This window comes from Carlito syrichta, unplaced genomic scaffold, assembly GCF_000164805.1.
Source record: "Carlito syrichta isolate Samal-C Ts95f unplaced genomic scaffold, Tarsius_syrichta-2.0.1 Scaffold304632, whole genome shotgun sequence".
Classification (NCBI taxonomy): domain Eukaryota; kingdom Metazoa; phylum Chordata; class Mammalia; order Primates; family Tarsiidae; genus Carlito; species Carlito syrichta.
The window spans coordinates 54,502-64,643 of NW_007248728.1; positions in this window are offsets into that span (position 1 = coordinate 54,502).

A 10,142-nucleotide genomic window follows, 5' to 3' on the forward strand; every position below is an offset into this window, starting at 1 on the left:
TGGCCTGGGTCCGCGGCCTCCCAGCTGTCAGATCAGCAACTGTGGCGGGCGCAGAATGTCCCGGCGCGCGCGGGCCTCTGCCCTTCCGGCCACCCCCGGCGCCCCGAATGCCACCCTGCTCACCCGGACACAGACCAAGGGCCTGACTCGGGCCGGCTCTGGGAAAGGGGTGCGATGAGGGCCCCTAACTTTCGGAAGCTCCTGGTCCGGGTAGTTTTAAACATCTGTTTCTTTGGAAATAAGTTCAAGCTGACAGAAGTTTCCAGGATGATACAAAGACCCTCCAGATACCTTACCCAGCTTCGCAGGTTGTTAAGATTTGCCCTGTTTGCGCTACAGACAGTATATAAAAACAGATTTTAGAGAGGATTGCCAGAGCCCAGGGGTTCGAGACCAACCTGGGCAACTTGGCGAGACCGTATTTCCATAAAAAAATAATAAAAATTAGCCACGTGTGGTGGTGGCACTCCTATAGTTCCACCTACTAGGAAGAATGAGGTGGAAGGATCACCTGAGCCCAGCAGATGGAGGTTGTGGTGGCCCTGAGTGTGTCACTGCACTCCAGCCTGGGTGACAGTAAAGCTCCAACTAAAATAATAATAATAATAATAATTTTAAAAGACCCTCCAGATACTTTACTCAGTTGTTAAGATTTTGCTCCATTTCTATATTACTGAACGAAGTGGCAGCCTTTTCCCCTAAATACTTCAGTGGGTGTTTCCCAAGGACAAAGACGTTCTCTTGCATAACTGCAGTTCCGGGGAAATTTAACGTCGATATGCGCTCTTATCTACTGTCCATATTCCAGTGTTATCAGTCAAGATGCTTTAAGGTATTATTTTCCTCTAATGTGGGATCCAGACCAGGATCACACACTGCATTTATTTATTTAGAATAAGGTCTCACTGTGTCGCCCAGTCTGGAGTGCAGTGGCATGGTCATACCTCACTGCAGCCTTCAAATCTTGGGCTCAAGCCATCCTCTCGCCTCAGCCTCCTGAGTAGCTGGAACAAGCAGTGCATGTCACCACACCTGACTAATTAAAAAAAAATTTTTTTTTGTTGAGATGAGGTCTCGCTAGGTTGCCCAGGCTGGTCTCAAGCTCCTGGCCTCATGTGATCCTCCCACCTCAGCCTTCCAAAGTGCTGGGACTACAGGTGTGAGCCACAGTGCCCATCACACATTCTTTTTAATTGTCATGTCTCTTTAGGCTTTTAAAATTTGGAATAATTTCTTTTCTTTTCGTGCTTTTTTTTTTTTCCAAAGTAGACCCTCCTTTCCTTTTCTTTTAAATCAAATGTTCCTCGTTTGAGGTTTTGCTGGTGTTTGCTTATGCGAAGATTCAGGCTATGTCCCCTGGTGGAAATATAGGCAATATTGTATTCTTGAGGGGGGACTGTCTGTCTTAAGGGGTTCATGCAATTCCTGAACCTGTGAGGATTAACCCCTGAGTTGCCTGTCAAAAAAATCAGATTTTCAGCCGGGCACAGTGGTTAAAGCCTATAATCCCAGCACTTTGGGAGGCCGAGGTGAGGGGACTGCCTGAGCCCATGGGTTCAAGAACAGCCTGAGAAACTTGGTAAGTCCTCGTCTCTACAATAAAACAAAATTAGCCGGGCATGGTAGCGCAGACCTGTGGTTCTGGCTACTTGGAAGGCTGAGGTGAAAGAATCGCCTGAGCCCAGCAGGTCGATGCTGGGGTGGCTGTGAGCATGCCACTGCACTCTAGCCTGGGCGACATAGTGAGACTCCAATTCAAAAAAAAAAAAAAATCAGATTTTTCAGCAGGGCACGGTGGCTCATGCCTGCAATTCCAGCACTTTTAGAGGTAGGGGCAGCTGGACTCGGTGGCTCAGCTTGTAATCCCACGCTTTGGAAGGCTGAGGTGAGTGAATTGCCTGAGCCTGCGGGTTCGAGACCCACCTGGCAACTTGGCGAGACCTCATCTCTACAATAAATCAAAAATCAGCCGGGCGTGGTAGCGCGCGCCTGTAGTTCCAGTTACTTGGAAGGCTGAGGCGGAAGGATCGCCGGAGCCCAGCAGGTCGAGGCTGCGGTGGCCAGAAGCGGCCACTGCACTCCAGTCTGGGCGACGGAGTGAGATTCCAACTCAAAAAAAAAAAAAAAAAAAAATTAGCTGGGCGTGGTGGCACATGCCTGCGGTTCTAGCTACTTGGAAAGTTCAGGTGGGAGGATTGCCCTGAGCCCAAGAGGTAGAGACTGAAGTGGCCATGAGCATGCCACTGCACTCCAGCCTGGGCAACAGAGCAAGACTCTGACTTAAAATTTTAAAAAATCAGATTTTCAAAGCAGGTTGACAATGGCATTGTTATTATGCAAGTTTTCTCTGTGCGGACGGCCAGCTTAACCCTTCTTCCCTGTCTGCTACCAAATGTGCAGACACTGTCGAAAGCATATTCTGTTTGAAGCCGTACGCTCTCCCTGGACAGGCCGGTGTCTACTTCTCTGTCCCCCAGTGCTGGGCGCGCAGCTGGCCCTACATATGTAGCTATGGAGGCGTGAACAAAGAGGCTCAGCCACTTGCCCAGGGCCTGGCTGTGCTCACGGCCCCTCATCACGGTGGCCTCTGAGCTGGCGGGCTGTCAGGAGGGAGACCTTGGAAACCGTGCTGTCCCTGGCACAGGAGAGGCAGGAGAGAGCTGAGCCCAGTTTCTGGGTTCTTGTCTCGCCTCTGCCATTTCTTGATCTTGGACAAGTCAATATGAGCCACCATGCTCAGCCCTGGAGAGACTGTTTCAAAGATTATGACACTGGGTCAGGTGCAGTGGCTCGCATCTATAATCCCAGCACTTTGGTGGGAGGATCGCTTGAGGCCAGGAGTTTGAGACCAGCCTGGGCAACATAATGAGACCTCTTCTTCAAAAAAAAAAAAACAAAGCCGGGCTCAGTGGCTCAACCTGTAATCCCGTGCCTTTGGGAGGCTGAGGTGAGTGGATCGCCTGAGCCCGTGGGTTCGAGACCCGCCTGGGCAGGTGAGACCTCATCTCTACAATAAGTAAAAAAAAAAATTAGCCAGGCGTGGTCGCGTGCGCCTGTAGTTCCAGCTACTTGGGAGGCTGAGGCGGAAGGATCGCCGGAGCCCAGCAGGTCGAGGCTGTGGTGGCCGGGAGCAGCCACTGCACTCCAGTCTGGGCGACAGAGTGAGACTCCAACTCAAAACAAAACAAAAAAACAAACAAACAAAAACCTGGGTGTGGTGGCTCATGCCTATAATTCTAGCACTTTGGGAGGTGGAGGCAAGAGGAGTGCCTGAACCCAAGGGCTTGAGACCAGCCTCTACAAGAAATAAAAAAATGAGCCAGGCATGTGGCCCATGCCTGTAGTTCAGGCTACTTGGAAGGCTGAGGCTGAAGGATCGTCTGAAGCCAGCAGGTTGAGGCTGTGGTGGCCGTGAGCGTACCATCGCACTCCGGCCTGTGCGACAGAGTGAGACTGCAACTCAAAAGTAAAAAATAAATAAATAAATAAAATCAGCTGGGCATGGTGGCATGTACTCTCAGCTGCTCGGGAGGCTGAGGTGGGAGGATTACTTGAGCCCAGGAGTTGGAAGCCTACAGTGAGCTCTGATGGTGCCACTTCACTCCAACCTGGGCAACAGAGCGAGACCCTGTCTCAAACAATAATAACAATCCAAAGATTAAGACACTTCCTCGAAGATCAGGAGTTGGTGTTAACCAAGAAGCTCCTCCTGGCCTCCCTGGGCCGTCTCCTTAGAGGCAGCGTGAAAAATGAGAGAACCAGCCCGGGTTTGAATCCTGGCTCTGCCCCTTTCTAAACAGGTGACTCGAATGACTGCCACTAGCAGCCTTGGTGGCCTCATTCGTAACGTGGAGCTAGAATAGCCTCCAGTTCTCAGGAGTGTTGTGTCTCATCACCCGCAGTCCCCTTCCCGACTCAGGGTCCCCTTCCCAACTCAGCAGCCACCCCAGCTCAGTCCTTGGTCTCTCCTCCTCCTCTTCCTTGGACCTCAGGACTGACCACTGTGAAGTGTGTCCTGCAGACACTACCCGCCCAGGCTGTTGCTCCGTTGTCAGCATCACATCATCATCGACATCTTCATCCTCACTTTCATTTTTGGGGCTCTGTGTGCTAAGGTCTTTAGCATTGTATTTTTTTTTTTTCTGAGTCGGAGTCTCACTCTGTTGCCCAGGCTGGAGCACAGTGGCACGCTCGCGGCCACCACCATAGCCTTGGCTCGCTGGGCTCAGGCGATCCTTCTACCTCAGCCTTCCAAGTAGCTGGAACCAGATGTGTGCCAACAAGCCTGGCTAATTTTTTGATTTATTGTAGAGAGAAAGTCTTGCCAAGTTGCCTAGGCTGGTCTTGAACCCGTGGGCTCAGGCAATCCTCTCACCTCGGCCTCCCAAAGTGCTGGGATTACAGGCGTGAGCCACTGCACCCGGCCCATACATCATATTTTTTAATGATCTGTTCTAGATTTTTTTTTAAATTTAAGCCTCTCTCTTTCTTTCTCTCTCATTTTCTTCCTTTCTGTCAGGGTCTCCTTCTGTTGTCCAGGCTAGAGGGCAATGGCAGGATCACAGCTCACCACAGCTTCAACCTCTCCTGGGTCCAGGCAGTCCTCCTGACTCAGCTGGAACTACAGGTAGTCGCCACCGCGCCTGGCTAATTTTTTGATTTATTGTAGAGACAAGGTTTCGCCAAATTGTCCAGGCTGGCCTTGAACCCTTGGGCTCAGGCAATCCTCTTGCCTCTGCCTCCCAAAGTGCTGGGATGACAGGCATGAGTCACCACACCTGGCCAATATTTTCTAATTTCTATTCGGGATTCTTCAACTCATTTAGAAGTGCATTTTTACTTTTCTTTCTTTTTTTATAGACAGAGTCTCTGTTTGTGCCGGCTGAAGTGTAATGGCAAGATTATAGTTCACTGTAACCTCAAATGACTGAGCTCAAGTGACCCTCCTGCCTCAGCCTTCCAAGTAGCTGGGACTACAGATGCGCCTCACCATGCCTGGCTAGTTTTTAAATTTTATTGTGGAGACCAGGTCTCACCATGGTGCTAGTCTCAAGTGATCCTCCTGCCTTGACCTTCTTAAGTGTTGGGATTATAGGCGTGAGCCACCACACCCAGACCATTTTGACATTTTAAAATGCATGAGCTTGTCTACTTTTTAAAAAAAAATTGATTTCTATTTGAATTCTATTGCTGTCAGAGAATGTGGTCGCTGTAATTTTTGAATCAATCAAGACTTGCTTTTTGATCTGATATGGGGTCATTTTTGTAAATGTTTCATGTGTACCTGAAAGCAAAAATGTGTTTGCCAACTGTTTGGAGTATTTAAAATATCATTAAAGTTGGGCGCAATGACTCATGCCTGTAATCTCAGTACTTTGGGAGGATGAGGTGGGAGGATCACTTGAGGCCAGGGGTTCAAGTCTAGCCTGGGCAACATAGCAAGGCCCTGTCCCTACAATAATTAAAAAAAAAAAAACTAGTCAGTGTGGTGGCATGCTCCTATAGCACCAGCTACTCAAGAGGCTGAGGCAGGAGGTCGAGGCTGCAGTGAGCTATGATCCTGTCACCGTAGTTCGGCCTGGGCAACATAGCAAGACCCTGTCTCTTAAAGAAAATAAACGTAGAAGTCTTCCCTGGGCCCTTTACATGAAATTTTACTTCGTATTCAAAACAATTCTGTAAACTCTTGTCACTGTTTTCTTTTTTTCTTTCTTTCTTTTTTGAGTCGGAGTCTCACTGTCCCCCAGGCTGGAGTGCAGTGGCACACTCATGGCCACTGCAGCTTCGACTTGCTGGGCTCAGGTGATCCTCCCGCCTCAGTCTTCCAAGTAACTGGAACTACAGGGGCGTGGTACCACGCCTGGCTAATTTTTTGATTTATTGTAGCGACAAGATCTTGCCGAGTTGCCCAGACTGGTTTCAAACCCCTGGGCTCAGGCAGTCCTCTGGCCTCTGCCTCTGAAAATGTTGGAATTTACAGGCGTGAGCCACCTCACCCGGCCACTGTTTTGTTCAGAGGAAAAAAACTGAGACTCAGGGCATTTAGGATTCGGATTCTAGCTCTGACATTTACCAGCTGTGTGACTTTGAGTCCGTCAGTCACTCAGGGGGACACTGAGCTCAGACAGCATAGTGAGGAGGCCTGCTTTACAGGACTGCTGTCTGGCTTAGAATGAAACGCGAAAGTACCTACCTGGCACAGTGTTGGTGCTCAGAAGATGTCAGCGACCATTACTCTCTAAAGCAAAGGGTTATGTACCTGGCACAAGGGGCATGCCCTTTCTTCCCTGAGAAATGTTGACGGCAGTTCAGTATCAGCCTGAGTTACCTAGGGGACCATAAGGCACAGATCTCTGACTCCCCTCCCCAAAATTCTGACTGTGATGCATGACAGGTTCGAGCACCTGTGTCACCTGGGATGTGACTCTGGCCCACTCCTTGGGGCTGTCCTTTATGAGTGACATAGAAAGGATAGTATAATGACCACCACAAGTTTCCAAGGAGTGGGACAGAGCAGCCCTTGGTTAGATAGTGAGATAGCAAGCACTTTGCTTTAATTTTTATTTAATCTAACCCTTTTTTTTTTTTAGTAAGAGTCTCTGTCGCCCAGACTGGAGTGCAGTGGCATGTTCACAGTTACCACAGCCTTGACCTGCTGGGCTCAGGTGATCCTCTCACCTCAGCCTTCCAAGTAGCTGGGACTACAGGGGTGTGCCACCATGCTCAGTTAATTTTTGGATTTACTGTAGAGATGAGGTCTTGCCATGTTGCCCAGGCTAGTCTCAAACCCCTGGGCTCAGGCAATCCTCTCATCTTGGCCTCCCAAAGTGCTGGGATTGCAGACGTTAGCCACTGCACCCAGCCCGACGTTTAAAATAGGTAACAAATGCATATGATTCAACAATCAAAATGAAATACAAAGAAATTCACTGGGAATGTCTGCTCCCACCCATGTCCTTCCCTCCACCCCCCTAGTTTCTCCAGCACCCTAAAACAGAGCCACTGTCATTAATTTCTATGCAAATTCAAACAGATGTAAACATTTATCTTCCACTTCCCTTTCTTTCTTGAAAGATGACATACTGTGGATACTGCTCTGTGCCACCATTTTGTTTCAAAACATATCCTGCAGCTCTTTTCCATTTTTCTTGGCAATCTCTTTTTATATCTTTTAAATTTATAGGGCATAGTTTTCCTTTGTGGGGGTATGTCATAATTTATTGAAACCTTCACTGTCCAATATAGTAGCCACACATGGTTATTTAAATGGAAATAAATTTAAAATTAAGTAAAATTTAAAATTCATTTCCCCAACCCCACTAGCTATTGTTCGAGTACTCAGTAGCCATGTATGGCCAGCAGCTGCCATATTGCACGGTGCAGAAGTTTTTTTTGGTTGTTGTTTGTTTTTTTTGAGTCAGAGTCTCACTCTGTCATTCAGGCTGGAGTCCAGTGGCACGCTCACAGCCAACCTAGGGTCGACCTGCTGGGCTCAGGAGATCCTTCTGCCTCAGCCTTCCAAGTAGCCTAGAACTACAGGTGTGCACTACCACGCCTGGCTAATTTTTTGATATATTGTAGAGACGAGGTCTCACCAAGTTGCCTGGGCTGGTCTTGAACTCCTGGGCTCGGGCAATCCTCTCCCCTGAGCTATCCAAAGAGTTGGGGGTGTAGGCTTGAGACACTGTGCCTGGACACACGTTTTTTTTTTTTTTTCTTTTGAGTTACGGTCTCTCTGTCATCTAAGCTGGAATGCAGTGACTTGATGATGGCTCACCACAGCCTCGACCTCTTGGGCTCAGGCGATCCTCCTGCCTCAGCCTTCTGAGTAGCTGGGACTACAGGTGTGCGCCACCACGCCTGGTTAATTTTTTTTTGGTGGGGGGTCCAAGTCTCATTCTGTCACCCAGGCTGGAGTGCAGCAGCCATGCTCACGGCCACTGCAGTCTTGACCTGCTGGGCTCAGGCAGTCCTTCTGCCCCAGCCTTCCAAGTAGCTGGAACTACAGGCACGTGCCACCATGCCTGGCTAAATTCTTTTTTGATTTATTGTAGAGATGAGGTCTCATCATGTTGCCCAGGCTGGTCTTGAACCTGAGGGCTCAAGCAATCCTCCTGCCTCGGTCTCCCAAAGTGCTGGGATGACAGGCGTGAGCCACCATGCCCGGCCAGGTGGGAACATTTTTATCATTGCAGGAAGTTCTATCCAACAGTGCTGGTTTAACCAATTCCATAGAGCTGGGCCCCTGGCTTTTTCTAGTTCTCAGGCAGTCAGGAGATGAGGTTCACCTTGGATTGCAGGAGAGCTGGGGGGAAACTGCCCTGGAAGTCCAGAGCCTCTGTCCTTAGACCTTGCAGCCTGGGAGACCCTGCAAGAGAAGAGCTTTTGGGTTTGAGGCAGAGGATTGATCAGGGTCTGGCGGAGAGAGCAGCTCTTAAGAGCGGGCCTCCTGCCCAACCCTAACTTTTTATTCCTTTTCTCTGGGCCTGCCAAAATGCGGTCTGTTTCTTTCATTCAATATTTAGCAAACATTTCTTGTGTAACCACCCGGGATGGTGCCAAGCCCTGTGCTGGGGATTCAGGGATAGAAAAGACACACAGATCATCACCTGTTCTGTGACCAGGATGTTTGTTTGTTGTTGTTGTTTTTTTAGTTGGAATCTCACTCTGTCACCCAGGCTGGCTGGAGTGCTGGGGCACGCTCACGGCCATTGCAGTCTCGACCCGCTGGGTTCAGGGGATCCTTCCACCTCAGCCTTCCAAGTAACTGGAACCACAGGCACGCACACACCTGTCATCTCAGCACTTTGGAAGGCCAAGGCGGGAGGATTGCTTGAGCCCAGGTGTTCGAGACCAGCCTGTGCAACATAGTGAGCCCACGTCTCTATAAAGAAAAACAAAAACATTAGCCAGGCATGGTGGCACTGCCTGTATCCCCAGCTACTTGGGAGGCTGAGGCGGAAGGATCGCCTGAGCACGGGAGGTTGAGGCTTTGGTGAGCCATAATCCTGCCACTGAACTCCGGCCTAGGCAACAGAGTAAGACTCCACTCAAAAAAAAAAAAAAAAAAAAAAAAAAGACTTGATAACACCCCATGTTTGTGAGGATGTGGGGAAACAGGCAGCCTCATACATTGTTGGTGGTACAAACTGTTTAGAGGGCATTTCTGTAAAAATCTATCAAAAAATGTAAAAACACTCCACCTTTGGCCCAGATCTGTCATATTTATAAATGTATTTTACAGATTCTAGATATGTGTCAACAGATATGTGTACCAAGATATATGTCTTGCAGGCAGCTCCGTCTGTAGCAACAGAAGGCCGATACAACCGAAATGCCCACTGGGAGGACAGTGACATGAATTGTGACACACCCTACAATGGAAAGTGGTGTCACTGTCGACAGGCAGGTGTGTGATGACATGAAAATGTGCCGTGTGGGGTGGGAGCTGTCACTTGTCGCCCACCCCACACACATGCGGCTTGGGTATGCCCCGGATATTCCAGAGGACACTGTTGACTGAAAATTGGCAAGAGGGTTATCTCTGGGGAGGGAGTAGGGCATGGGGAGAGTGGGCAGGCAACTTGGTTGTCTTTGCACATACTTTTGCACCTGCCTTCCTCCCTTCCCTGGCTCCCTCACCCCTCTCTCTTCCCTTCCTTTTCTTTCTTTTTCTTCCTTCCTCCCCCTCCCTTCCTCAACTCCTTCCTTCCTTCTTCCTTTCTTTCTTCCTTTCTTCCTTTCTTTCTTCCTTTCTCTCTCTCTCTCATCTTGGGGTCTTACTCTGTTGCCCAGGCTGAACCTCCTGGACTCAGGTGAGCCTTCCACCTTAGCATCTCAAGTAGCTGGCACCACAGGCAGACACCACCACACCTGACTGATTTTATTTTTTGTAGACATGAGGTTGTACTTGTTTCCCAGGCTGGTCCTGAACTCCTGGGCTCAAGCAGTCCTCTTGCCTTGGCCTCCCAAAGTGCTGGGATTACAGGCGTGAGCTACCGCATTCAGTCATTGTTTTACCTTTCTTTTTTTTTTTGATTGAGTTGGAGTCTCACTCTGTCGCCCAGCCTGGAGTGCAGTGGCCGCTCCCAGCCACTGCAGCCTCAACCTGCTGGGCTCCGGTGATCCTTCTGCCTCAGCCT